The sequence below is a fragment of the Dasypus novemcinctus genome, unplaced genomic scaffold (genome assembly GCF_030445035.2).
Source record: "Dasypus novemcinctus isolate mDasNov1 unplaced genomic scaffold, mDasNov1.1.hap2 scaffold_124, whole genome shotgun sequence".
NCBI classification, from domain to species: domain Eukaryota; kingdom Metazoa; phylum Chordata; class Mammalia; order Cingulata; family Dasypodidae; genus Dasypus; species Dasypus novemcinctus.
In genome coordinates this window covers 1,540,554-1,568,519 of record NW_026688150.1, presented here as the reverse complement: position 1 = coordinate 1,568,519, position 27,966 = coordinate 1,540,554, and positions in this window count along the sequence as shown.

Below are 27,966 nucleotides of genomic sequence, written 5' to 3'. Positions count from 1 at the left end.
CAGGCCAAGCCGCTGCCCCCATAATAGGGTGGCTGGTTGGACTCACCGCCACCCCTGAAGGAAGCTCGGCATGGGCGCAGAGTGCCCTCGGGTCTCCCCTTCTCGGCAGCCATGCTTCCGCGGCCACCCCTCCTCCTGGATGGCGCCACACGATGCCTTGTGGGGCGGCACCCTTATTCTTCTTTCTCTCTGCGCAGGCGCAGGGCGGAAAATTCCAGTCTGCCCTTTCCCCCCCCCCCCCCCCCCGACAGCAGCAACAGCCAGGCGTGGGCGGAAAAATCCAGTCTGCCCTTTTCCCCTCCCCTGACAGCAGCAACAGCCAGGCGTGGGCGGGAAACTCAAGTCTGCCCTCCACCCCAGCAACAGCAGCCACCAATCCCTAAACCCTGCCCCTTCCCCCAGCAACAGCGACAGCCAATCCCTAACCACCACCCCTCCCCCGTCCAGTACCGCCCACTGACCTTTCGCCGGCAACCAATCAGAACAGGGCGTGGCTTCGACCAATCAGCCTTCCCCAGCCCCTATAAAACTGTTGCCTCTCCCTCAATAAAGTGGACTTGCGTGTTTACCTTGTCTCCCCGGTAGTTCTTCTGCCATGCGCCCTCCAGTCCTGAGAGCCCCCGACAAGGGCCTGGCCTCCCTTGTCCCCAGTTTGTCGCCTGCTTCTCCGGGTGACCCCTTCATCGCCGGCTTTGCCGGGCGACCCCGTCAGCCGAACCGCGCAACCCCTGTGAGACCGACCCCTTGTCTGCTGCCGGACTGACCCCTCGTCCCAAGCGGGACTGACCCCTCGTCCAAAGCTGGACCGACCCCTTGTCCACAGCCAGACCCCACCTCTACCGACTGAGCAAGCCGCCGCAGGAAATGCCTCCACATCTCATTTCTTCCTCCCATTCCCCGCACTCAGCAGCCACCATGGCCACTTTTTCCACACCAATGCCACATTTTCTCAATTATTAACCACAATAGTTCATGAATAGGATATTACTAAGTCCAGTCTAATCCTTACTGTATTCCTCCTTCCTGTGGACCTTGGCTTGGTTGTGTCCATTCCACATCTATGTCAAGAGGGGGTTTAGATTCCACATCGCTACCGGATGCAATCCTCCTGCTTTCAGTTGTAGGCACTCAAGTCTCCATGGTGTGGTGGTTGACATTCTTCAACTCCTTGTTAGCTGAGTGGGGTAAGTCTAATAAATCAGAGTTAGGAGCTGAAGTCTGTTGAGGCTCAGGGCCTGGCTATCATATTGTCAGTCCAGCGATTTAAATTCCCTAGATATTGCTTAAACCCCAGCACCAACTACAATTCCAGCAAACTAGAATGAAAGGCTTGTAAAAAGAGATCCCATCTGAGTCCAGCTCCATCACGCAGAAACACCAGCTCCAAAGAAGGGCCAACTGACATGGCAGTGAACCCCATCTGCCATGACCATAGAACCTGTGGGTCCTTTTGGCCCTCAAAAGGACCAATAACTGGGGTTGTATCTACTTTATCTGTCTCTGAGACTCTGCTCAGGTGTGCATTAGGGCAATCCTTCTGAAAACCTCCAGACTCTTTTTCAGAGACTCATAGCCATATAAACTCATTTCTCCTTTCCATTTCCCACTTACTTTAGGTAAAAAAGCATTTTTAAATCCTGTTATTTTATGTAGACAGGGATATTCTGCTGGTCCACATTGAACCTTTGATTCAAGGTCATTTTCTAGTTACATCATCAGCTGGTACTTGGTAGTGATCCCTCGGTGCCAGGGAGGCTCATTCCCGGGTGTCATGTCCCACACTGGGGGGAAGGCATTGCATTTACATGCTGAGATTGGCTTCGAGACTGGCCACATTTGAGTAACACGGAGGCTGTCAGGGGAACTCTTAGGCAAAGTGCTGATCTAGGCCTTGCTCTTATTTCATGTGTATAGGTTCACAAGCATAGTCATTAGTATCAGGGGCTCACTGTTGGACCCTCATTCCTTCCTGGTCCTTACCATTGCACTTGGGGGACTGCCACTGCTCCCCTAGGGACCACGACAGAGCCCCCCCCCCAGCCAGGAACCCAGTACCCCCCCACTTTTGTTTTTAATTGTTTCCAGTATGCGTATATCCAAACATTTCCATACACCCTGGACACATGCCCTGTGTAACTCCCTGTCAACCATATATCGCCTGTCAATAACATCCCATGCCAGTATTCCTCTGCCACCATTGTTGAACCACTCTGTGATCCAAAATTTCCTGAAAAGTGAGGCCCAATATAATGTCAGGTTCCCTTACAAGTAAAATGGAATATAGTGATGAGTTTAAAGGTTAGATATAGAATACATATTGATTTGGAAAAATTCTACATCCTATCTTTTTCTTTTCTTTTTTCCCTAATTATTGAGCTTCTCTTCACAAAAGCCTTAGATCACAGTAATTCATATATACAATATACAGTACTCCCATATAGCCATTATAAAACCTTTTCCCTTCCACTGCAATAATCTTTTAACTTATTCATATCATATTTACTGAAACTAATGTACAGATATTGAGACAATAGCTTTCAAACAAGGTAACCTTGTGTTACACTGTGGTTTATACTTTAGGCTATACAGTTTTGTAAAGTTTTTAGTTATCCTATGTTTTACATTATGGTTTACATTATTAGTCTGTCGTCCCCTGTATGTTTTTGGGGTAATATTACATGCTTTATATCCATCCTTGTGGACTCTTGTGAAACACTTCTTTTGCCGTCACATTTACTTTGGTTCCATCTATTCAATATCTATTTCCCCCTCCCCTTGGCCCCACAGTGACAGTCAATCTTCATTTCTTGAGGAGTCACGTTCAAGCGATACTTGCAACACTGTTGAGGGCTTGACTTGCTCAACTGCCCTAATGCCCTGGGAGCCACCCTTTCTCTTGAGAAATACAGTTCCCTCGATTTGATGGCATTAGTCCTCCCCAGGATGTGGGTCTACCTTCACTCTCATTATATGGGTCTCTACCCAATGGTATAACCCACTCTGCCAAAATGAGCATTCAGATATTCCCTAGGAGTCTATCCTGCATTAAGATGATTCCCTTTGAGTATCTTAAACAGGTAACTTTCCTAATTATATTTTGAAAAGATTTTCTCAGCATTTTACTTTCAATCAACACCTGACAATCTCCTATGTTTGTATGTTGCCCCTCCCTCACCCCAATGTCTTGGGCACTATTACCCATCCGCCCATCCCTAGCCCCCCTCAAATCCCAAAGCCCCACCCAAAGGTAACCCTATGCCCCCATTTTATCTCTTCCTTGTGCACATACTTACCACCAGCTTATCATAGATTTCACCCATGTAGATGTCAGCTTACATCCTTCCTCTACCCTCCGATTTCCTGTAAGCCTATCTTCCAGTCTCTAGCTCCCTGAGGCAGCTTGCTTATTTCATATCATTGAGGTCATGTAGTATTTGTCCTTCAATGCCTGGGTTGCTTCACTCAACATAATGTTCTCAAGATTCATCCATGTTATCACGTGTGTTTGTAGTGCATTTGTTCTTAAAGCCGAGTAGTATTCCATTGTGTGTATATACCACATTTTATTGATCCACTCATCTGTTGATGGGCATTTGGGTTGATTCCAACTTTTGGAGATAGTGAACAATGCTGCTATGAACACTGGTGTGCATATATTGGTTTGTGTCCTTGTTTTCAGTTCTGATGTGTATATACCCAGCAGTAGTATTGCTGGGTCATATGGCAAATATATGGTTAGTTTTTTGAGAAACCGCCAAACTGTCCTCCAGAATGGTTGGATCCTTCTACATTCCCACCAGCAGTGGATGAGTGTTCCCATTTCTTCACATCCTCTCCAGCATTTGTATTCTTCTGTTTTTTTCATAGCTGCCAATCTTATGGGAGTAAGATGGTATCTCATTGCAGTTTTGATTTGCATTTCCCTGAGCTAAAGATTTGGAGTAATTTTTCATGTGCTTTTCAGCCATTTGTATTTATTCTTTGGAGAAGTGTCTGTTTAAATCTTTTTCCCATTTTTTAAATGGGTTGTTTATCTTTTTATTTCCAAGATATAGGAGTTCTTTATATATGCAAGCTATAAGTCTCTTATTGGATATATGGTTGCCAAATATTTTCTCCCATTGTGTAGGTACCCTTTTTACTTTCTTGACAAACTCCTTTGAGGTGCAGAAGGCTTTAATTTTGGGGAAGTCCCATTTATCTATTTGTTCTTTTGCTGCTCGTGCTTTTGGTGTGAAATTCATGAAGCCATTTCCTATTACAAGGTCTAGTAGATGTTTATCTACAATGCTTTCCAAGGTCTTTATGGGTTGGCCCTTATATTTAGGTCTTTGATCCATCGTGAGTTGATCTTTGTATAAGGTGTGAGATGGTAATCCTCTTTCATTCTTCTACATATGGATATCCAGTTCTCCAGGCACCATTTGTTGAATAGCCATTCTCTCCCAGTTGAGAGGGTTTGGTGGCTTTATCGAATATTATATGGCTATATATATGAGGTTCTATATTAGAACTTTCAATTCGTTTCCATTGGTCTGTGTGTCTCTCCTTATGCCAATACCATGCTGTTTTCACTACTGTAGCTTGGTAGTATGTTTTGAAGTCAGGTAGTGTGAGTCCTCCAATTTCGTTTTTCTTTTTCAATATGTCTTTGGCTATTCGGGGCCTCTTTCCTTTCCAAATAAATTTCATAGTTAGTTTTTCTAGTTCATTAAAGAAGGCTGTGTTGATTTTTATTGGGATTGCATTGAATGTGTAGATCAGTTTTGGTAGGATAGACATCTTAATAATATTTAGTCTTCCTATCCATGAACAGGGAATATTCTTCCATTTATTTAGGTCTTCTTTGATTTCCTTGAACAGTCTTGTATAGTTCTCGGTGTATAAGTTTTTTACATCTTTAGTTAAATTTTTCCTAAATATTTGATTTTTAAATTTACTATTGTGAGTGGTATTTGTTTCTTGATTTCCTCCTGATCTTGCTCATTATTGATGTACAGAAATGCTACTGATTTTTGAGCACTGATCTTATAACCTGTGACTTTCCTAAACTCATTTATGAGTTCTAGAACCTTTGTTGTAGACCTCTCAGGGTTTTCTATGTATAGGATATTGTCATCTGCAAATAATGAAATTTCAACTTCTTTCTTTCCAATTTGAATGCCTTTTATATCTGGTTCTTGCCTCAGTGCTCGAGCAAGTACTTCTAAGACAACGTTAAATAGAAGAGGAGACAGTGGGCATACTTGTCTTGTTCCTGACTTTAGAGGGAAGGATTTTAGGATTTTGCCATTATAAACAATGTTGGCTGTAGGTTTTTCATATATACTCTTATCATATTAAAAAAACTTCCTTGTATTCCGATCTTTTGCAGTGATTTTATCAAGAAAGGGTGCTGTATTTTGGCAAATGCTTTTTCTGCATCTATAGATATAATCATGTGATTTTTTTTCCCTTCAATCTGTTTATATGGTGTATTACATTGATTGATTTTCCTATGTTGAACCATCATTGCATACCTGGAATAAATCCCACTTGGTCGTGGTGTATAATTCATTTAATGTGTTGTTGAATACGATTAGCAAGTATTTTGCTAAGTATTTTTCCTTTTTTGTGGTGTCTTTGTTTGGCTTTGGTACTAGGATAATGTTGGCATCATAGAAGGAGTTAGGCAATGTTCCTTCTGTTTCGATTTTTTGGAAGCATTTCAGCAGGATTGCTGTTAGTTCTTTCTGGAATGTTTTGTAGAATTCTCCTGTGAAGCTGTCTGGCCCTGGGCTCTTCTTAGTTGGGAGGTTTTTAATGACTGATTCTATCTCTTTACTTCTGATTGGTTTGTTGAGATCATCAATTTCTTCTTTCGTCAATATAGGCTGCTTATGTGTTTCTAGGAATTTGTCCATTTCCTCTGAATTGTCATTTTTGTTGGAATATAGTTTTTCAAAGTATCCTCTTATCATAGATAGTCTCTTTTTTTAAATTATTTATTTATTTTTAAAAATTACATTAAAAAAATATGAGGTCCCATTCAACCCCACAGCCCCCACCCCCCTCTCCCCCCACAGCAACACTCTCTCCCAACATTGTGACACATCCATTGCACCCGGTAAGTACATCTCTGTGCATCACTGCACCCCGTAGTCAATGGTCCACATCATAGCCCACACTCTCCCACGTTCCATCCGGTGGGCCCTGGGGGGATCTACAATGTCCCATAATTGTCCGTGAAGCACCACCCTGGACAACTCCACGTCCTGAAAATGCCTCCACATCTCATCTCTTCCTCCCATTTCCCAAACCCAGCTGCCACCATGGCTACCCTTCCCACACCCATTCCACATTTTCTCTGTGGACATTGGATTGGTTGTGTCCATTGCACATCTATGTCAAGTGGGGGCTTAGATTCCATATGGATACTGGATGCACTCCTCCTGCTTTCAGTTGTAGACACTCTAGGCTCCATGGTGTGGTGGTTGACCTTCTTCAACTCCATGTTAGCTGAGTGGGGTAAGTCCAATAAATCAAAGTGTAGGAGCTGAAGTCTGTTGAGGCTCTGGACCTGGGTGTCATATTATCAGTCCAGAGATTCAAATACCCTAAATATATCTTAAACCCCAGCACCAACTAAAATTCCAATAAAGTAACATGCAAGTCTTGTGAGAAGAGATCCCCTGAGTCCAATTCCATCATGCAGAAACACCAGCTCCAAAGAAGGGCCATCTGCCATGGCAGTGAACCCCATCTGCCATGACCACTGAACCCGTGGGTCTCTTTATCCCTCAAAAGAACCAATACCTGGGGTTGTATCTACTTTATCTGTCTCTTAGACTCTGCTCAGTTGTGCATAAGGGCATTCCTTCTGACAACCTCCAGACTCTTTTTTGAGACTCGTAGCCTTATATTCTCATATCTCCTTTCCATTTCCCCCTTACATTAGGTCAAACAGCATTTTGAAGTCATGTTGTTATATGTAGACAGGGATATTCTGCTGATCCGTATTGAACCTTTAATTCAAGGACATTTTCTAGTTGCATCTTCAGCTGGTATGTGGTAGTGATCCCTTGGTGCCAGGGAGGCTCATCCCCAGGTGTCATGTCCCACGCTGGGGGGAATGCACTGCATCTACATGCTGAGTTTGGCTGTGAGAGTGGCCACATTTGAGTAACATGAAGGCTGTCAGGAGGAAACTCCCAGGCACAGTGCTACTCTAGGCCTTGTTCTTATTGCAGGTGTATAGGCTCAAAAGCATAGCCATTAGTATCAGGAGCCCACTGTTGGGCTCTCCTTCCATCCTGGTTCTTGCCGTTGCACCTGGGGGACTGCCGCTGCTCCCCCAGGCTCCACAACAGTGACCCCCCGGCCAGGGGCCCAGTACCCCCCAGCTGTTGTTTTTAATTGTTTCCACTATGAGTATATCTAGACATTACTATATACCCTGGGCATATGCCCTGTATAACTCCCTGTCAACCATATATATACTGTCAATAACATCCTATATCAGTATTCCTCCTCTGCCATTGTTCAACCACTCTGTGATCCAGAACTTCCTGTAAAGTGAATCCCAACATAATGTCAGCTTCACAAGAGTCTTAGATCACTGAAATTCATATATACAATATACAGTACTTTCCCAGATCCACCATAAAACCTTTTCCCTTCCACAGCGATAATCTCTTAAATTGTTCATATCATATTTCCTGAAACTGATGTACAGATTCCGAGACAATAGCTTTCAAACAAGGTGACATCTGTGCTTACTATGTGGTCTATACTTTAGGTTGTACAGTTTTCTAAATTTTTTAGTTATCTTATGTTTTGCCTTATGGTTTACATTATTAGTCTGTCATCCCCTATATGTTTCTGGTGTAATATTACATGTTTTATATTCATCCACGTGTACTCTCACAGAACTCCTCTCTTGCCCCCATATTTACCTTGGTTCCATCCATTCCACATCCATTTTTCCCTCCCCTTGGGGCCCACAACGCCAGCCAATCTCCATTTCCCAAGAAGCCATGTACAGAGATACTTGCAGCAGTATTCAGGACCTGACTTTCTCAACTGCCCTAATGCCCCGGGAGCCATCCTTTCTCACGAGGGATACAGTTCTCTCTATTTGACGGCATTAGTCCTCCCCAGGATGTGGGTCCACCCCAACTCTCACTTCTTGGGTCTCTTCCCAATGGTACAACCCACCTTGGCAAAATGAGCCTTCTGCTATTCCCCCGGAGTCCGTCCCACATCAGGCCATACCCCCTGAGCATCCTAAACAGGTAACCCTCCTACTTATACTTTGATACGATTTTCTCAACATTTTGTTCTCAACGAACACCTGACACTCTCCCATGTTCGTATGTTGCCCCTCCCTCCCCCCAATTTTTGGACAATATTATCCCTCTTCCCATCCCCAGCCCCCCTCAAATCCCAAAGCCCCACCCGAAGGCAACCCCTTGCCCCCATTTTGTCCCTTCTTTGTATTCATACTTACCGCCAGCTCATCACTGATTCCACCCATGCAGACGTTAACTCACATCCTTCCTCCACCCCCTGATTTCCTGTAAGCCTCTTTCCAGACCCTAGCTCTCTGAGGCAGTTTGCTTATTTCATATCATTGAGGTCATGTAGTATTTGTCCTTCAATGCTTGGGTTGTTTCATTCAACATAAGATTCTCAAGGTTCATCCATGTTATCATGTGTGATTGTAGTGTATTTGTTCTTACAGCCGAGTAGTATTCCATTGTGTGTATATACCACAGTTTACTGATCCACTCGTCTGTTGATGGACATTTGGATTGATTCCAACTTTTGGCGATAGTGAACAATGCTGCTATGAACATTGGTGTACATATATTGGTTTGTGTCCTTGTTTTCAGTCTGATGGGTATATACCCAGCAGTGGTATTGCTGGATCATATGACAAATATATGGTTAGTTTTTTGAGAAACCGCCAAACTGTCCTCCAGAATGGTTGGATCCTTCTACATTCCCACCAGCAGTGGATGAGTGTTCCCCTTTCTTCACATCCTCTCCAGCATTTGTATTCTTCCTTTTTTTTCATAGCTGCCAATCTTATGGGAGTGAGATGGTATCTCATTGTAGTTTTGATTTGCATTTCCCTGATAGCTAGAGATTTGGAGCAGTTTTTCATGTGCTTTTTAGCCATTTGTATTTCTTCTTTGGAGAAGTGTCTCTTTAAATCTTTTTCCCATTTTTTAAATGGGTTGTTTATCTTTTTGTTTTCAAGATATATGAGTTCTTTATATATGCAAGTTATAAGTCTCTTATCAGATATATGGTTGCCAAATATTTTCTCCCATTGTGTGGGTTCCCTTTTTACTTTCTTGACAAACTCCTTTGAGGTGCAGAAGGCTTCAATTTTGAGGAAGTCCCATTTATCTATTTGTTCTTTTGCTGCTCGTGCTTTTGGTGTGATATTCATGAAGCCGTTTCCTATTACAAGGTCCTGTAGATGTCTCCCTACACTGCTTTCCAAGATCTTTATGGTCTTGGCTCTTATATTTAGGTCTTTGGTCCATCTTGAGTTGATCTTTGTATAAGGTGTGAGATGGTAATCCTCTTTCATTCTTCTACATATGGATATCCAGTTCTCCAGGCACCATTTGTTGAATAGGCCATTCTCTCCCAGTTGAGAGGGTTTGGTGGCTTTATCGAATATTATATTGCTATATACATGAGGTTCTATATCTGAACTTTCAATTCGATTCCATTGGTCTGTGTGTCTCTCCTTATGCCAATACCATGCTGTTTTCACTACTGTAGCTTGGTAGTATGTTTTGAAGTCAGGAAGTGTGATTCCTCCTATTTCGTTTTTCTTTTTCAATATGTCTTTGGCTATTCGGGGCCTCTTTCCTTTCCAAGTAAATTTCATAGTTAGTTTTTCTAGTTCCTTAAAGTAGGCTGTGTTGATTTTTATTGGGATTGCATTGAATGTGTCAATCAGTTTTGGCAGGATAGACATCTTAATAATATTCAGTCTTCCTATCCATGAACAAGGAATATTCTTCCATTTATTTAGGTCTTTGATTTCCTTGAACAGTCTTGTATAGTTCTCCGTGTATAAGTTTTAAACCTCTTTAGTTAAATTTATTCCTAAGTATTTAATTTTTTATTTACTATTGTGAATGGTATTTCTTTCTTGATTTCCTCCTGATCTTGCTCATAATTGGTGTACAGAAATGCTACTGATTTTTGCGCATTGATCTTATAACCTGTGACTTTGCTGAACTCATTTATGAGTTCTAGAAGCTTTGTTGTAGATCTCTCAGGGTTTTCTATGTATAGGATCATGTCATCTGTAAATAATGAAATTTTGACTTCTTCCTTTCCAATTTGAATGCCTTTTATATCTGGTTCTTGCCTCAGTGCTCGAGCAAGTACTTCCAAGACAATGTTAAATAGGAGTGGAGACAATGGGCATCCTTGTCTTGTTCCTGAGTTTAGAGGAAAGGATTTCAGGATTTCTCCATTGTAAACAATGTTGGCTTTAGGTTTTTCATATATACTCTTTATCATGTTCAAAAAGTTTCCTTGTATTCCGATTTTTTGGACTGTTTTTATCAAGAAAGGGTGCTGTATTTTGTCAAATGCTTTTTCTGCATCAATAGATATAATCATGTGATTTTTTTCCTTCAATCTGTTTATATGGTGTATTACGTTGATTGATTTTCTTATGTTGAACCATCCTTGCATACCTGGGATGAATCCCACTTGGTCGTGGTGTATAATTTGTTTAATGTGTTGTTGAATACCATTAGCAAGTATTTTGTTAAGTATTTTTGCGTCTAGGTTCATTAGAGAAATTGGTCTGTAATTTTTCTCTCTTGTGGTGTCTTTGTTTGGCTTTGGTACTAGGTATCATAGAAGGAGTTCGGCAATGTTCCTTCTGATTCGATTTTTTGGAATAGTTTCAGCAGGATTGGTGTTAGTTCTTTCCGGAATGTTTTGTAGAATTCACCTGCGAAACCGTCTGGCCCTGGACTCTTCTTAGTTGGGAGATTTTTAATGACTGATTCTATCTCTCTCTTTGTGATTGGTTTGTTAAGATCATCAATTTCTTCTTTTGTCAATATGGGCTGCTTATGTGTTTCTAGGAATTTGTCCATTTCTTCTAAATTGTCATTTTTGTTGGAATATAGTTTTTCAAAGTATCCTCTTATGATACTCTTTATTTCTGTGGGGTCAGTGGTGATATTGCCTTTCTCATTTCTTTTTTTGTGTATTTACATCTTCTCTCTTTTTTTCTTTGTTAGTCTCGCTAAAGGTTTGTCAATTTTGTTGATCTTCTCAAAAAACCAGCTGTTGGTCTTGTTTATCTTTTCAAGTGCTTTCTTATTTTCTCTTTCATTTAGTTCTGCTCTTATCCTTGTTATTTCCTTCCTTCTTCTTCCTGTTGGGTTACTTTGTTGTTGTTTTTCTAATTCCTTCAAATGTGCAGTTATTTCTTCAATTTTCCCTCTTTCTCCTTTTTTGATATATGAATTTATGGCTATAAATTTCCCTCTCAGTACTACTTTTGCTGCATCCCATAAATTTTGGTATGTTGTGTTATCATTATCATTTGTTTCAAGGTAGTCATTGATTTCTTTTGAGATTTCCTCTTTGACCCACTGTTTTTCTAAGAGTGTGCTGTTTCATTTCCAAATTGTCGTGTGAAACCTGGGCCTCTGTCCCTTGCAAATTTCCAGCTTGACTCCACTGTGGTCAGAGATATTGTTTTGTATGATTTCAATCTTTCTGAATTCATTAAGCCTTTCTTTGTGGCCTAGCATACGGTCTATCTTGGAGAATGATCCATGTGTGCTTGAGAAAAATGTATATCCTGCTGTGTTTGGGTGTAATGATCTATATATGTCTATTAGATCCAGCTCCTCTAATATACTGTTCAAATGTTTTGTTTCTTTAGTGATTCTCTTTTGAGATGTTCTGTCCAAGGTAGATAGTGGTGTATTAAAATCCCCCACTATAATTGTAGATGCATCTATTGTTTCACTTAGTTTTTCCAGCGTTTGCCTCACGTATTTAGAGGCATCCTTGTTAGGAGCATAAATATTTATGATTGTTCATTCTTCTTGACAGATTTTCCCTTTCACTAAAATGTAATATCCTTCTTTGTCTCTCACAATTGTTTCATATTTAAAGTCTATTTTGTCTGATATTAATATAGCTACTACTGCCTTTTTTTGGTTATTGTTTGCTTGTATGATTGTTTTCCAGCCATTCACTTTCAATCTCCATGCGTCTCTGGGTCTAAGATGTGTCTCTTGTAGACAGCATACGGATGGGTCATATTTCCTTATCCAATGTCCCAGTCTGAATCTTTTGATAGGTGAGTTTAATCCGTTGACATTCAGTGTTATTACTTTCAAGGAATTATTTGTGTTAGCCATATTTTAATTGGATTTGTGTTTGTCATATTTTTTTATTGACTTTGTAATAATATTACATTAAAAATATATATGTGAGGTCCCATTCAACCCCGCTCCCCCACCCCCCCTCTCCCCCCCCCAACAACACTCATTCCCATCATCATGACACATCCATTGGATTTGGTAAGTACATCTTTGGGCACCTCTGCACCTCATAGACAATGGTTCACATCATGGCCCATACTCTCCTCCATTCCATCCAGTGGGCCCTGTGAGGATTTACAATGTCCGGTGATTACCTCTGAAGCACCATCCAGGGCAGCTCCATGTCCCAAAGACGCCTCCACCTCTCATCTCTTCCTGCCTTTCCCCATACCCATCGTCCACCATGTCCACTTTTCCCAATCCAATGCCACCTCTTCTATGTGTGTTTGTCATATTTTGTTTGTATTTTTTTCCCTTCTATTTTTGTCTTTTTTTGTTGTTGTTCTTATACTCTCCTCCAACTCTGCCTGTCCTGTTTTTTCCTTTCTTCCTGCAGAGCTCCCTTTAGAATTTCTTGAAGGGGAGGTTTCTTGTTGGTATACTCTTTCAGTTTCTGTTTATCTGTGAATATTTTGAACTCTCATCATTTTTGAATGCTAGTTTAGCTGGATAGAGTATTCTTGGTTGGAAATTTTTTTCCTTTAGTACCTTGACTCTATCATGCCACTGCCTTCTTGCCTCCATGGTTTCAGATGAGAAATCAGCACTTAATCTAATGGAGCTTCCCTTGTATGTGATGGTTTTCTTTTCTCTTGCTGCTTTTAGGATTTTCTCTTAGTCTTGAGCATTGGATAATTTGACAAGTGTATGTCTTGGGGTGGGCCTGTTGGGGTTTATGATTAGTGGAGTGCGCTGTGCTTCTTGGATATGTACATCTGCCTCTTTCAGTAGATTTGGGAAGTTTTTAGCCATTATTTCCTGCAACACTCCTTCTGACCCCTTTCCCTTCTCTTCTCCTTCTGGAATGCCTATAATACGTATGTTTGAGCGTTTTGCATTGTCATTCAAGTCCCTAAGTCATAGCTGGATTTTTTCTATCTTCTTATTGACCCCTTCTACTATCTGTTTGATTTCTGATGTACTGTCTTCCACATCACTAATTCTCTGCTCTGCCTCTTCTAGTCTGCTGATATTTGCTGCAAGTGTATTTTTGATTTCTTGAACTGTGGTGTTCATTCCCATCATATCTGTTATCTTTTTGGCCATGTCTGCAATTTCTCCTCCAAGTGTTGTCTTCATGTTGTTAACCTCTTTCATTACTTCATCAAATTTGTCGGTGATAAATGTTCTGAGATCTTTCATTGCTTGTCCGAAGTTCTGTTCCCCTTCCTGATTTTTAGTTTGAGGATTGGATTCAGACATATTCTCCTGATTACTGGTTTGGTTTGTAGATTTTTGTTGCTGTCTGGTCATCATATTATCTTGATGGGTTTAATCAGTTCCTTAGCTTCTTTGTCTACTCTTGGAGATTAATTAGCTGTTGTTTTTGCATAAGTGTTATCTCTTCTCTTTGTCACTTTGTTCTTCTTATTCTAATTTCTTGTTGCTGGTTAAGTTCACTTTAAAGGAAATTATTAGTGGCGGGGAAAGGCAATTGTGTAAGCAAGGAAAAAGTGTAAAGTAGTATTGGAGATATATGTTAACAAAGCAACAATATGATTTCTGGGAGGATGGAGGTTAGATTCATGTAAATTGTGTAGAGTTATAGCAGTAGGTAGAGTACCTATAATGAGGTAGATGACTGAATATGGGAGGAATATGGTATGATCTAAAAAGCTATTGTTTTCATGAGAGAGGGAAAGAGAAAAGAAAGGTAATAGTTTCAAGAGTGGATACCAGACAGAAAACAAAACAAAGGTATTAGAAATTAAGAGTTAGACACTTTGGGGATCAAAGAAAGGGAGGTGGAATATAGGCAAGGTAGTAGATGATGGAGGATATCAAGATGTAGGGGAAAGGGGATAGTGTAGATAGCCAAAATCTATTCACACAGAAATGAGGCAGTGGAGGATGAGGAAACCCAGCAAATGTGAGGTGTTTCCTGCAGCACCTATTGTATTATTAAGATAAAATAGAATAAAATAGAATAAGAAGAAGATGGGGGACAAGAGAGAGAGGAAAAAAAAAAAGACTTTGGGAGATATGCTGGGAGAAAAGACTAGGGGATAATGCAATGCCAGGAATCAGAACATTAAAAAAATAGAATAAAAAATAAAAATAGAATAAAAATAAAAACAAAACAAAACAAAGAAGAAAAACCGCAAACGTTAAGAGTTAGGACATTCAAGGACCTCAAATGGGCCTCAGGGCGTGATGGATTCAGGGATGGAAAGTCTGAGGTATTGAGGACTCAAGAGGTGTGAGTCTCTGGGGTGTGGGCCACCAGGGTTTAGGGGACTCAGACTTGGCAACCTCAAGTCCGGTTAACAGGAAGCCTGGGAGCACCACAGTGCATCACAGTCTTCAGGGATCCCCGCAGCTGGGTGCCAGCCCTATGGGTGAGGTCTCATCCACAAGCTCTATCCTGTGTTCTGTGTCCTACAATTCACTCACTAGGGTCTATTGTGTGGATATATCACCAATTGACTTCAAGACCCCTCCCACCCTGTGATCCCCCGGAACGGCCACCTGGGGGCGCCTCTAGACTGCAGCCAATTTAATGACTCAGATCAATAGCCAGGTCCGGGGGAGGGGCTCCAGCCCAAAATGCTAATTACAGAGTCCAAACCCGAAATTCTCATGCTTCGCAAAATATTCCCCTAATCAGCTTCCAAATGTCTCCCACCCAGGAGACCCTGGTAGCGTCTCTTTGTTGCTATCACTTTAAGACCACTATAGATCAGCAGCCGGGCTTGGGGGAGGGCGTGACTCTAGGCGGAAATGCTATTGTTGTGTCCGCAATCAAAAATTCCCCCACTTTGCCTTAAAACTCCCGTCTGTCTGCCCAAATCGGTCTGCAAGCGTCTCCCGTCCCACCAACCCCCCAATAGGCTGCCCAGGACCCCCGAACTCCCCAGTACTGCAGAGCCTCCAAAAAAAGAAAAAAAAATACCCCCCTGCGCTGCGCTGTGCTGCGCAGGTGCCTCCGTCCACCCAAGGAGGGAATCTTCCCTGTGCAGTTGGGAGCTCCGTGTATATTTCACAGACGCATCCTCTCTGTTACTTCCCTCCAAATCGATGTCCAGACACCTCCCTACCAGCAAAAATCCCGGAACAGCCCCGTGATCTATTAACTTTAAATGTGTTAGAAGAGATGGATGCAGGATAACTGGTGGGCAAAGGATGTGTTCCACTAGATCATGCAATGATGGATACAAGACATGTTAAATTTCACCAAAAATGTAAAAAATCTATAGGCAAAAATGTAAAAAACATCTATAGGCTAAAATGTAAACCATAATGTGACTACAAATTTAGTAAATTGCACAATCTAAAATATACACCCTAATGTAAACCAAAATGGAACCATGTTTGGTAGCTATGTTTCAATATCTGCACACCAGCCTCAGCAAATATAACAAGAACATGTAGAAAGATCATTGCTGGGGAAGGGGGAAAAGGGTTTGATGTTGGATACATGTGAGTCCCCTATATTATAGGTGACTTTACTGTGATCTAAAACTTTTTTGAATCCTAGCTAAACTGATCTATAGATTCAATGCAATCCCAATAAAAATCAACACAGCATTCTTTAATGAACTAGAGAACTAACTATGAAATTTAATTGGAAAGGGAAGAGGTCCCCGAATAGCCAGAGACATATTGAAAAAGAAAAATGTAATTGGAGGAATCACACTACCTGACTTCAAAACATACTACAAAGCTACAGTAGTGAAAAGAGCATGGTGTTGGCACAAGGAGAGACACATTGACCAATGGAACTGAATTGAGAGTTCTGATATAGATCCTCATATATACAGCCATATGGTATTTGACAAGGCCACAAAACCCTCTCAACTGGGAGAGAATGGCCTCTTCAACAAATGGTGCCTGAAGAACTGGATATCCATATGTAAAAGAATGAAAGAGGATTACCACCTTACACGTTATACAAAAATCAACTCAAGATGGATCAAAGACCTAAATATAAAACCCAAAACCATAAAGATCTTGGAAAGCAGAGTAAGGAAGCATCTACAGGACCTTGTAATAGGAAATGGCTTCATGAACTTCACACCAAAAGCACGAGAAGCAAAAGAACAAATAGATAAATGGAAATTACTAAAAATTAAAGCCTTCTGCATCTCAAAGGAGTTTGTCAGGAAAGTGAAAAGAGAGCCTACACAATGGGAGAAAATATTTGGTAACCATATATCTGATAGGAGACTTATATCTTGCATATATAAAGAACTACTATATCTTGAAAATAAAAAGACAAAGAGCCCATTTAAAAGATGGAGAAAAGATTTGAATGGACACTTCTCCAAAGATGATAAACAAATGGCTAGAAAACACATGAAAAAATGCTCAAAAACCCCTAATTATTAGGGATGCAAATCAAAACAGCAATGTGATACCATCTTACTCCCATATTAGAGTGGACTTACTGATATTCTATTCATGAACTATTGTGATTAGTAATCAAAGAAAATGTGGCATTGGTGTGGAGAAAGCAGCCATGGTGGCTGCTGGGGGTAGGGAATGGGAGGAAGAGATGAGATGTGGGGGTGTTTTCAGGACTTGGAGTTGTCCTGGGTGGTGCTGCAGGGACAGTTACCAGACATTGTATGTCCTCCCATGGCCCACTGGGTGGACTGTGGGAGAGTGTGGGCTATGGCGTGGACAATTGACCATGAAGTGCAGGGGTGTTCAGAGATGTATTCACCAAATGCAATGAATGTCTCATGATGATGGAGGAGATTGTTGTTATGGGGGGAGGAGTGGGGTAAGGGGGGTGGGGGTATATGGGGACCTCATATTTTTTGAATGTAATATTAAAAAAATAAATAAAGACAAAAAAACCCCAGAAGACGACAATTGTTGGAGAGGATGTGGAGGAATGGGAACACTGATCCACTGTTGGTGGGAATGCAGAAGGATCCAGCCATTCTGGAAGACAGTTTGGCAGTTTCTCAAAAAACTAGCTATAGATTTGCCATATGATCCAGCAATTCCACTGCTGGGTATATACCCAGAAGATCTGAAAACAAGGACACAAACTGATATATGCACACCAATCTTCGTAGCAGCACTATTCACTATTGCCAAAAGCTGGAATCAACTCAAATGCCCATCAACAGATGAATGGCGAAATAAAATGTGGTATATACATACAATGGAATACTACTCAGCTATAAGAACAAATACAGTACAAACACATGTGATAACGTAGATGAATCTTGCGAACATTATGTTGAGTGAAGTAACCCGGCATTGAAGGACAAATACTACATGACCTCAATGATATGAAATAAGTAAACCAAGTTGTCTCAGAGAGCTAGAGACTAGATGATAAACTTTAAGGTAGTTGGGGGGTAGAGGAAGGTTGTGAGCTGACAGCTACTTGGGTGAAATCTATGATAAGCTGGAGGTAAGTATTTGTACAGGGAAGGGATGAAATGGGGGCATAAGGATAACTTTGGGTGGGATTGCGTGGGCTTTAGGGGCACTAGTGATGGGAGGATGGGTCAGATTGCCCAAGAAATTGGGGAGAGGGTGAGGGGAACATTAGATCATGAGAGATTGTAAGGTATGTGGTTGAAATTGTGGTGCAGAGAAAACTCTTTAGAGAATGTAATATGGAAGGTTGTTTGGGATGCTTAAGGTAGGGGCATCTGACACAGGCAAGCTTCTGGGGAATGTGTGAGTGCTCATTTTGTCATAGTGGGTTATATCATTGGGTGGAGATGCATACAGTGAGAGTGAAGATATACCCATGTCCTGGGGAGGACTGATGTTCTCAAACAAAGGGACTTGTATCTCTTGAGAGAATCAGTGGCCCCCAATGGGTTAGAGCAGTCAAGTATGTCAAGCCCTCAACATTTTTGCAAGTATCTCTGAATGTGGTCCCTCAAATAATGGAGATTGATTGTCATGGTGGGCCCTGAGGGGAGAGGAAAGAGGTGCTGAATACATGGAGTCAGGGTAACTGTGGGGCAATGGAAGTGTTCCACAAGATCATACAATGATGGATATAGGTCATGTTAAATTATACCAAAAATGTATAAAAGTCTATAGGCTAAAATGTAAACCATAATGTAAAACATAAGATAACTGAAAATCTAGAAAATTGTTTAGTCTAAAATATAAACCATAATGTAAACCCAAATGGAACCATGTTTGAAAGCTATCATTTCAATATCTTTACATCAGCTGCAGCAAATATAATATGAACAAGTAAAAAGATCACTTTTGGGGAAGGGACAAAGAGTTTGATATTGGATATGTGGGAGTACCATATATTGTATATGTGAATTACTGTGACCTAAAACTTATGTCAAGAGAAACTTAATAATCAGGAAAAAAAAAGAAAGAAAGGAGGTAGACACTGAGGAAGAAATGGAAGAAATTGCCTTGCCACTGTACATACAGGGCAACACCTGTAGCAGTGATGAAAGGCAAAATGTCCAAAACAAAGCTTTTTCATTTTTTCATCTCTTTGATACCCCAATTTATTTTTCCTTTATTTAATTTTTCTAAATCTCTGTGTATTCTGTATCTAACCTTTAAACCCATCACTATATTCCATTTTTTTAATTAATGGAAACCTGGGTTTCCTTTTTGAAGTAGTTTTGGACTACAGAGGGGTTCAACAATGGTGGGGGAGGAGCGCTTGTGTGGGGTGTCATTAGTGGGAGGCACATGGTTGCAGGGGAGTTCTCCAGGGCATGTATACAGGGTACATAGAAAGGTTTGGATATTTTCATAGTGGTTTCAGTTGGAAATGACAGATGAGAGAGTGCTGAATTCCTGACCAGGGGAGCTCTATCACATTCTGCAATGGGACAACAACAATCCCCCAAGTGCAATGGCAAACACCAATAAAGATAGATGGTCCAGTGATGAACCCTTGATACTGATGGTTCTGATTATGAGCCTGTGTGTCTGAAATACGAACTAGGCCTAGAGCTGTGGGGTGCCTAAGAGTTACCTTCTGAGAGCCTCCATGTTGCTCAAATGTGGCCACTCTCTAAGCCAAACTCAGCATGTAGATGCATTGCCTTCCCCCCAGCATGGAACATGAATGCTGGGGATGAGTCTCTGGCACCAAGGGATTACTACCAAGCACCAGCTGATGATGTAACTACAAAAAGACCATGAACAAAGAGCTCAACTCAGACTGGCAGAATATCTCAGCCTACATGTAATATCAGATGTTCAAAACTGCTTTTTGACTTTGGATAAAAAGGGGGAAATGGAAAGGACGACTAGTTTATATGGCTCCAAAAAAGAGTCAGGAGGTCGTCCGGGGGTGATGCTTATGTATGCCTCAGCAGGGTACCAGAGACAGCCAAGGTAGATAGAAACCCAAGTGCTGGTTCTCCTGAGAGCGGCAGCAATCCACAGGTCCTATGGTCAAGGCAGATGGCTCTGGAGTTCAGAGCCATGTCAGTTGGCCCTACTTTGGAGTTTGTGTTCCTGAGTGTGATGGAGTTGGACTCAGATATAACCTTTCTACACATGCCTCTTCTGTTACTTTTCCTGGATTTGTGGTTGGCATTAGGGTTGGTGTATACTCAGGAGTCCTGAATCTCTGAACTGTCCATGTGATGGCCAGGCCCTGGGCCTCAGCAGACTTGCAGCTCCTACCCTCTGGTTTCTTGGACTTACCCTGGCCAGCTGAGAAGGAAGTGAAGAGGGTCAACCACCATACCAGGGAGCCAAGAGTGCCTTCAGCTGCAAGCAGGAGAATTACATCCATCATCTATGTGGATTCTAAACCCCCTCTTGATGTAGAGGGGGACTGGACATAGCCGTCCCAGGTCCACAAGATGGAGGAATAGAGTATGGATTTGAGTGGACTTACTGGTGTTCTGCTGGGAAACTATTGTGCTGCATGGATCGATGCTGGACATTGTGTGTCCTGTCATGGCCCACTGGGTGGACTGGGGGAGAGTGTGGACTACAATGTGGACCACTGTCCATGTGCTGCAGCGGTTCTCCAGAATGTATTAGCTGGGTGCAGTGGATATGCCACAATGATGGAAGAGTTTGTTGATGTGGGAGGAGTGTGGTGGGTGGGGTGGGAGTATATGGGTACCTCATAATTTTTGTATGTAAAATTTAAAAGAAAATAAAGAAGAAGAAAAAACAAAGACCCCCCCCAACCCAAAATGCAAATACAAATAGATTTATAGAGATGGAAATAGATTGGCAATTTTATATTGCAGGGGAAGGATAGAGGGATTGTGAAGTGGCTATTAGGGGGTAAGGGTTTTTCCTTTTGGGAATAATGAAAATGCTCTTATATAGCTTATAGTGATGAAGGCACAGCTCTGATGATACCAAATGCATTGATTATACACTTCAGATAGATTGTATGGTTAATGAAAATATTTCAATAAAATAGATTTTAAAAACTAAAAAAAAAATAAAGCTTTTTTGAGACAAAATTGAGAATTAAAAAAATCCTTTTTAGTCCAAATTTTTTAATTTTGAGGAGGTCCCATTTATATATATATTTTTTGGGTGTAAAGTTTATGAATCACCAACCCAGGGTGCACAGAATGGAGAAATAAAATATGGATTAGCGTGTACTTACTGGTATTCTACTACAGAACTATTGTGATTAGTAATGGAAGAAACTCTAGCATTCATGTGGAGAAAGTGGCCAAGCTATTTGCTGGGGACAGGGAGCGGGAAGAAGAGATGAGATGTGGGGGCGTTTTCGGGACTTGGAGTTGTCCTGAATGATATTGCAGGGACAGATGCAGGACGTTATATATCCTGCCATAGCCCACTGAATGTACTGGGAGAGAGTGTCAACTGCAATGCCAACTATAATCCATGCGGTGCAGCAATGCTCCAAAATGTATTCACAAAATGCAATGAAATTGCCACAATGTTGAAAGAGATTGTTGATATGGGAAGATTGGGTGGGGTGGAGTGTGGGGTATGTGGAACCTCTTATATATATATATATATATATATATTTTTTTTTTTTTTAAAGATTTAATTTTTATTTATTTCTCTCCCCTTTCCCCTGGTTGTCAGCTCTCTGTGTCCATTCGCTGTGTGTTCTTCTGTGACCGCTTCTATCCTTATCAGTGGCACCGGGTTCTATGCTTCTTTCTGTTGCATCATCTTATTGTGTCAGCTCTCCGTGTGTGTGGCACCATTCTTGGGCAGGCTGCGCTTTCTTTCGTGCTGGGCGGCTCTCCGTACAGGGTGCACTCCTTGCATGTGGGGCTCCCCTATGTGGGGGACATCTCTGCGTGATAGGGCTCTCCTTGTGCGCATCAGCACTGCGGGTGGGCCAGCTCCACACGGGTCAAGGAGGCCCAGCGTTTGAACCGTGGACCTCCCATGTGGTAGGCGGACGCCCTATCCATTGGGCCAAGTCCTCTTCCCTCTTATATTTTTTAATGTAACTTTTTTTTGTGATCTATGTGCCTTATAAAAAAGACAATTTAATAAAAAAAGTTCTTTACTCCAATCCTGTTTCTGAGTGTGCATGGGGTCCTTCTGGATCTTTGCTCAGTGCACACACAAGCATGTGCACACACACATGCTCTTAAGTCATGTAGAACAATTCCAATGTCCAGAAATGCCCCGTGTTACATCTAGTTTTTCCTCTCCTTGCCCTCAGAACCTCTGTTGACCACCGTCTTTACATTAATGTTGCAAGATCTTCCATTGCTAGCATAATAATAAGTCTATTTTATTCCATAGTTGCACTTCCCCTTACGTTTGTCATTCTTTAATCCTGAGGATTTGGGGATGGTGATGCCTTCTCTGCTTCCAATTGAGAGGGAAATCCTATATGCATTAAGCAGTCACACCCCTTTCCCTCTTCCTCTAGACCCTGGTAGCCACTAATCTACCTTTGTCTCTATGAATTTGCCTTTTCCATGCATTTCATAGAAATGGAATCATAAAATATGTGGCCTTCTGTGCCTGGCTTCTTTGACCCAGCATGATACTTCCAAGGTTTGTCCATGTTGCAGCATGGATCGGTTCTTCATTGCTTTTTTTAAAAAAAAGATTTATTTATTTTATTATTTATTCATTTCTACCCGCCCCCCCCCCTTATGGCTTGCTTGTTGTCTGCTCTCTGTGCTCATTCGCTGCGCATTCTTCTGTGTCTGCTTGTCTCCCTTTGTTGATTCATCTTGCTGCGCCAGCTGTCCATGGGCAAGGGACATCAGCTCTCCACGGGTGTGGGCCAGCTTGCCTTTGCAAGGAGGCCCTGGGATTTGAACCCAGGGCCTCCCATATGGTAGATGGGAGCCCAATTGATTGAGTCACAGCTGTTTCTCTCTTCATTGTTTTTTATGGCTGAATAATGTTACATTGCATGGATAGATTCTGGGTTGTTTTCACCTTTGGGCTCTGACCTTTCATGTTCAAACATTTCTATGAAATCGTTTGGGTAAATATTTAGAATTGGTGTTGCCACATCTTCTCTAGGCTCTTTCCTATGTTACAAAAAAGGAATTTTGGGTACATGCCAGTTCAGTTAGACCGGTAGTTTATTAAGAAATTGAGTGTGCCACACTGATGAAAGAATTTGGTGATGTGGGAGGAGTGGGGTGGGGTGGGGAGTGGGGGTATATGGGATCCTCATATTTTTAATTGTAACATTTTGTACAATCTATGTATCTTTATAAAAATAAAAAATTGTATTATAAGAAACAAAGTACAAACAAAAAGGAAACATGCAAGTGAAGAAAGTTAGACAAAAAGTACTACATATTGTTTGAATCCATCTATGCAAAATGTAAATACAAATAAATTACAACAGAAGTAGATCAGCAGTTATGTATGGACAGCAGAAGGATAGAGATTGAGAGATGATTAAGGGTTAGAATTTTTTGTTAGTTTTTAAAAAAATATTTTCTTTTTTTGGCATAATTAAAATGCTCTAACAGTGATTTAAGTGATGAATGCACAACTCTGTGATTATACCAAATGCCACCAATTGTGCACTTTAGATAAATTATATGGTTTATGAATATATTTCAATAACATTGATAAAAAAATAAGTACATATTATGGCCCTTAAAAAAAAAGAAAACGAGTGAAGAAAAATAGGAGAAAATAGTAGATTATGGGTCCCTGGTAGAGAGAGGAAAGGGCTAATAAGGGGTAGGAAGTTCTGATTTACAGACTACAGGACCCCATTACAAATTACAAGTCTCCAGGACTACTTGCATACTAATCTGGGCAGGGAGATAAAGGGCAAAACAGGGAGGATTTGGCTTCCGCACTTGCTCTTTCTTTTTAAAAAATTTTAAATTTTTATTGAAGTATATCATTCATACATGAACACACATAAACAATAAGTGTATAGTAAAGAATGTGAACTTACAAAATAAGCATTCATAACATCACACAGGGGTCTCATACATCACCCCTCCACCAATTCTTTGCATTGCTGTGAAACATTTGTTACAAACTATGCAAGAGCATCATCAAAATATTACTACCAACTAAAGTCCTTATCTTGCATTTGCTGTATTTGTCCCCCAACCCGTACTATTTTTTAAAAATCTATTTCTGTTACAGATATTGTGAACTTGCAAAACAATCATACAGATGTGTAGATTTCCCATACAACTCCATACCCTGGTAGAACATTTGTTACAGATTATGAGACAATATCATCAGACTATTACCAGCAATCATGGTCCATAGCATATAGTTAGCACATTTTTTCTGTACACTTCCATTATCAGCACAGTACAGCTTTGGCACTGATGCAGGAATATTATAGTTTTGCTGTTAACCACAGTCTATAGGTCACACCAATTGTAGTTTTCCCATGCTTTTCCATATTCCCATCACCCTGCAATAGTGACATACATCTGCTCTAGCTCACAGAAGGGCTCTCTTACATTTGTATGCATTTTAAAAAAAGATTTATTTTTTATTTATTTCTCTCCCCTTCCCCGCCCGCCCCCGCCATTGTCTGCTGTCTGTGTCCATTCACTGTGTGTCCATTCATTGTGTGTTCTTCTGTGTGTTCTTGTCAGCGGTACTCGGAATCTGTGTCTTTTTTTGTTGCGGCATCTTGCTGCATGAGCTCTCCATGTGTGCTTTTCCACTCCTGGGTGGGCTGCGCTTTTTTCGCGCTAGGTGGATCTCCTTATGGGGTGCACTCCTTGTGCGTGGGGCTCCCCTATGCGGGGTACACCCCTGCATGGCACGGCGCTCCTTGCCCACATCAGCACTGCACGTGGGCCAGCTCATCACATGGGTCAGGACGCCCTGGGTTTGAACCCTGGACCTCCCGTGTGATAGACAGATGCTCTATCTATTGCTCCAAATCTGTTTCCTGCAGTTGTACCCTTAATCACAATTCTCAACCGCCTCTGGGTTCAGTGTGTTATTCAGTCCCTAGATTATTCTTTAACTTTCTATTGACATTTACTTCTCCAGACTACCTCTTTCAGCCACAATCCCATCTATAAACCAGCTGCTACTCACTATAATGTGTTACTATCAAATCTATCAATCTCCACACTTTTACAGTTAAGTTATTTAAAACTTGTCCGTGCACTAAGCATCCATAGTTTTTCTCCACCGTCCTCTTATCGCCTAATAACCTATACTCTAGGTTTTAATTCCATGTATTTATTTGTACTTAGTTCATATTAATGAGACCATGCAATATTTGTCCTTTTGTGTCTGACTTACTTCACTTAGTATAATGTCTTCAAGACTCATCCACGTTATCACATATGTCCCAATTTCATTTATTCTTACTGCAGCATAGTCTTCCATCGTATGTATATACCATGTTTTGTCTATCCATTCATTGGTGGATGGACACTTGGGTTGTTTCCATCTTTTGGCAATTGTGAACATCGCTGCTAAGAACACTGGTGTGCAGATGCCTATTTGTGTCATAGTTTTTGGTTCTTCTAGATATATTGCTAGTAGAGAAATTGCTGGATCATATGGCAGTTTCCTGAGGAAACATCAAACTGTCTTCCACAGAGGCTGCACCACTTTACACTCCCACCAACAGTGAAGGAGTGTTCCTATTTCTCCTCATCCTCCCCAGCATTTATTTTTGTCTGTTTTCTCAATAATGGCCATTCTATGTGGTGTTAGATGGTATCTCATTGTTGTTTCAATTTGCATTTCCCTAATAGCTAGGGATATGGAACTTCTTTTCATGTGCTTTTTGGCTATTTATAGTTCTCCTTTGAGAAATGTCTGTTTAAATCTTTTGCCCATTTTTAAATCGGATTATGCTCTTTTACTATTGAGTTGTATGATCTCTTTATATAGAATGGAAATCAGACTCTTATCAGATAAGTCGTTTCCCAATATTTTCGCCCATCGACTGGGCTGCCTTTTCACCTTCTTGATGAAGTCCTTCGGATCACAGAAATGTTTAAGTTTGAGGAGGTCCCATTTATCCATGTTTTCTTTCATTGTTCGTGCTTTTGGTGTAAGGCTTAAGAATTCACCTACCACCAGGTCTTGAAGATGTTTCCCTACATTTTCTTCTAGGAGCCTTATTGTACTTCTTTTTATATTTAGGTCTTTGATCCATTTTGAGTTGGTTCTTGTATAAGGTGTGAGATAGTGATCTTTCTTTTGCTATGGATGTCCAGGTCTCCCAACACCATTTATTGAATAAGCTATTCTGTCCCTACTGGGAGGGCTTGACAGTCTTGTAAAAAATCACTTCACTATAGATGTGAGGGCCTGTTTCTGAACCATCAATTCAGTTGCATTGGTCTATGCGTCTATCTTTATGCCAATACCATCCATGCTGTTTTTATCACTGTACCAAGAAATATGATTTAAAGTCTGGAAGTGAGAGTTCTCCAAGTTCACTTTTCTTTTTTAAGATGTTTCTGGCTATTTGAGGCCTCTTACCCTTCCAGATAAATTTGATAATTGTGTTTTCCATTTGCTTAAAAAATGCTGGTGGAATTTTTATTGGGACTGCATTGAATCTGTGTATCAATTTGCATAGAATTGACATCTTAATGATATTAGTCTTCCAGTTCATGAGCATGGAATGTTCTTCCAGTTATTTAGGTCTTTTTTTATTTCTTTTAGCAATGCATTATAGTTTTCTGAATACAAGTGCTTTGCATCCTTGGTTAAGTTTATTTCTAAATATTTGATTCTTTCAGTTGCTATTATAAATGGAATTTTTTTCCTGACTTCCTCCTCAGATTGTGCATTATTAGTGTATAGAAACACCACTGATTTTTGCATATTGATCTTGTATCCTGATACTCTACTGAAATCATTTATCAGGTCTAGGAGCTTTGTTGTAGATTTTTTGGGACTTTCTTAATATACAATCATATCATCTGTGAATAGTGAAAGTTTTAATTCTTCCTTTCCAATTTGGATGCCTTTTATTTCTTTTTCTTGCCTGATTGCTCTAGCTAGAACCTTTAGCACTATATTGAACAACAGTGGTGACAGTGGGGATCCTTGTCCTGTCCCTGATCTCAACAGGAAAGCCTTTAGTCTTTCACCACTGAATATAATGCTAGCTGTGGGTTTTTCATATATGGCCTTTATCATATTGAGAAAGTTTCCCTCAATTCCTATTTTTGTAGTATTTTTATCAAAAAGGATGCTGTATTTTGTGAAATGCCTTTTCTGTGTCAATTGATAAAATCATGTGATTTTTCTTCTTTGATTTATTAATGTGATGTATTATGCTGATTGATTTTCTTGTGTTGATCCAGGATTGCATGCCTGGTATAAAACCCATCTGATCATGATGGATAATTCTTTTAATGTGTTGTTGGATTCGATTAGCAAGTATTTTACTGAGGAGTTTTGCATCTTTATTCATTAGAGAAATGGGTCTGTAATTTTTTTTTGTATTATCTTTATCTGGCTTTGGTATTATGATGATATTGGCTTCATAGAATGAGTTTGGTTGTGTTCCTTCGTGTTCAATTTTTTGGAAGAGCTTGAGTAAGATTGTTATAAATCTTCTTTGAATGCTTGGTGGAACTCACTTGTGAAACCATAGGGTCCATGGCTTTTCATTTTGGGGAGTGGTTTGCTGACTCTTTCAATCTCTTTACTTGTGATTGGTTTATTGAGGTCTTCTATTTCTCTAGCATCAGTGTAGGTTGTTTGTACTTTCCTAGAAATTTTTCCATTTCATCTACATTGTCTAGTTTTTTAGCATAAATTTGTTCATAGTGTCTTCTTTTGATCTCTCTTATTTCTGTGGGGTCAGTAGTAAGGTTCCCTTTTTCATTTTAATTTCATTTTTTGGATCTTCTCTCTTTTTTTCTTTGTCAGTCTAAGTAAGGGATTGTCGATTTTGTTAATCTTCCCAAAGAACCAACTTTTGGTTTTGTTAATTTTCTCTATTGTCTTTTTGTTCTCAATTTCATTTATTTCTGCTCTGCTCTTTGTTATTTCACTCCTTCTACTT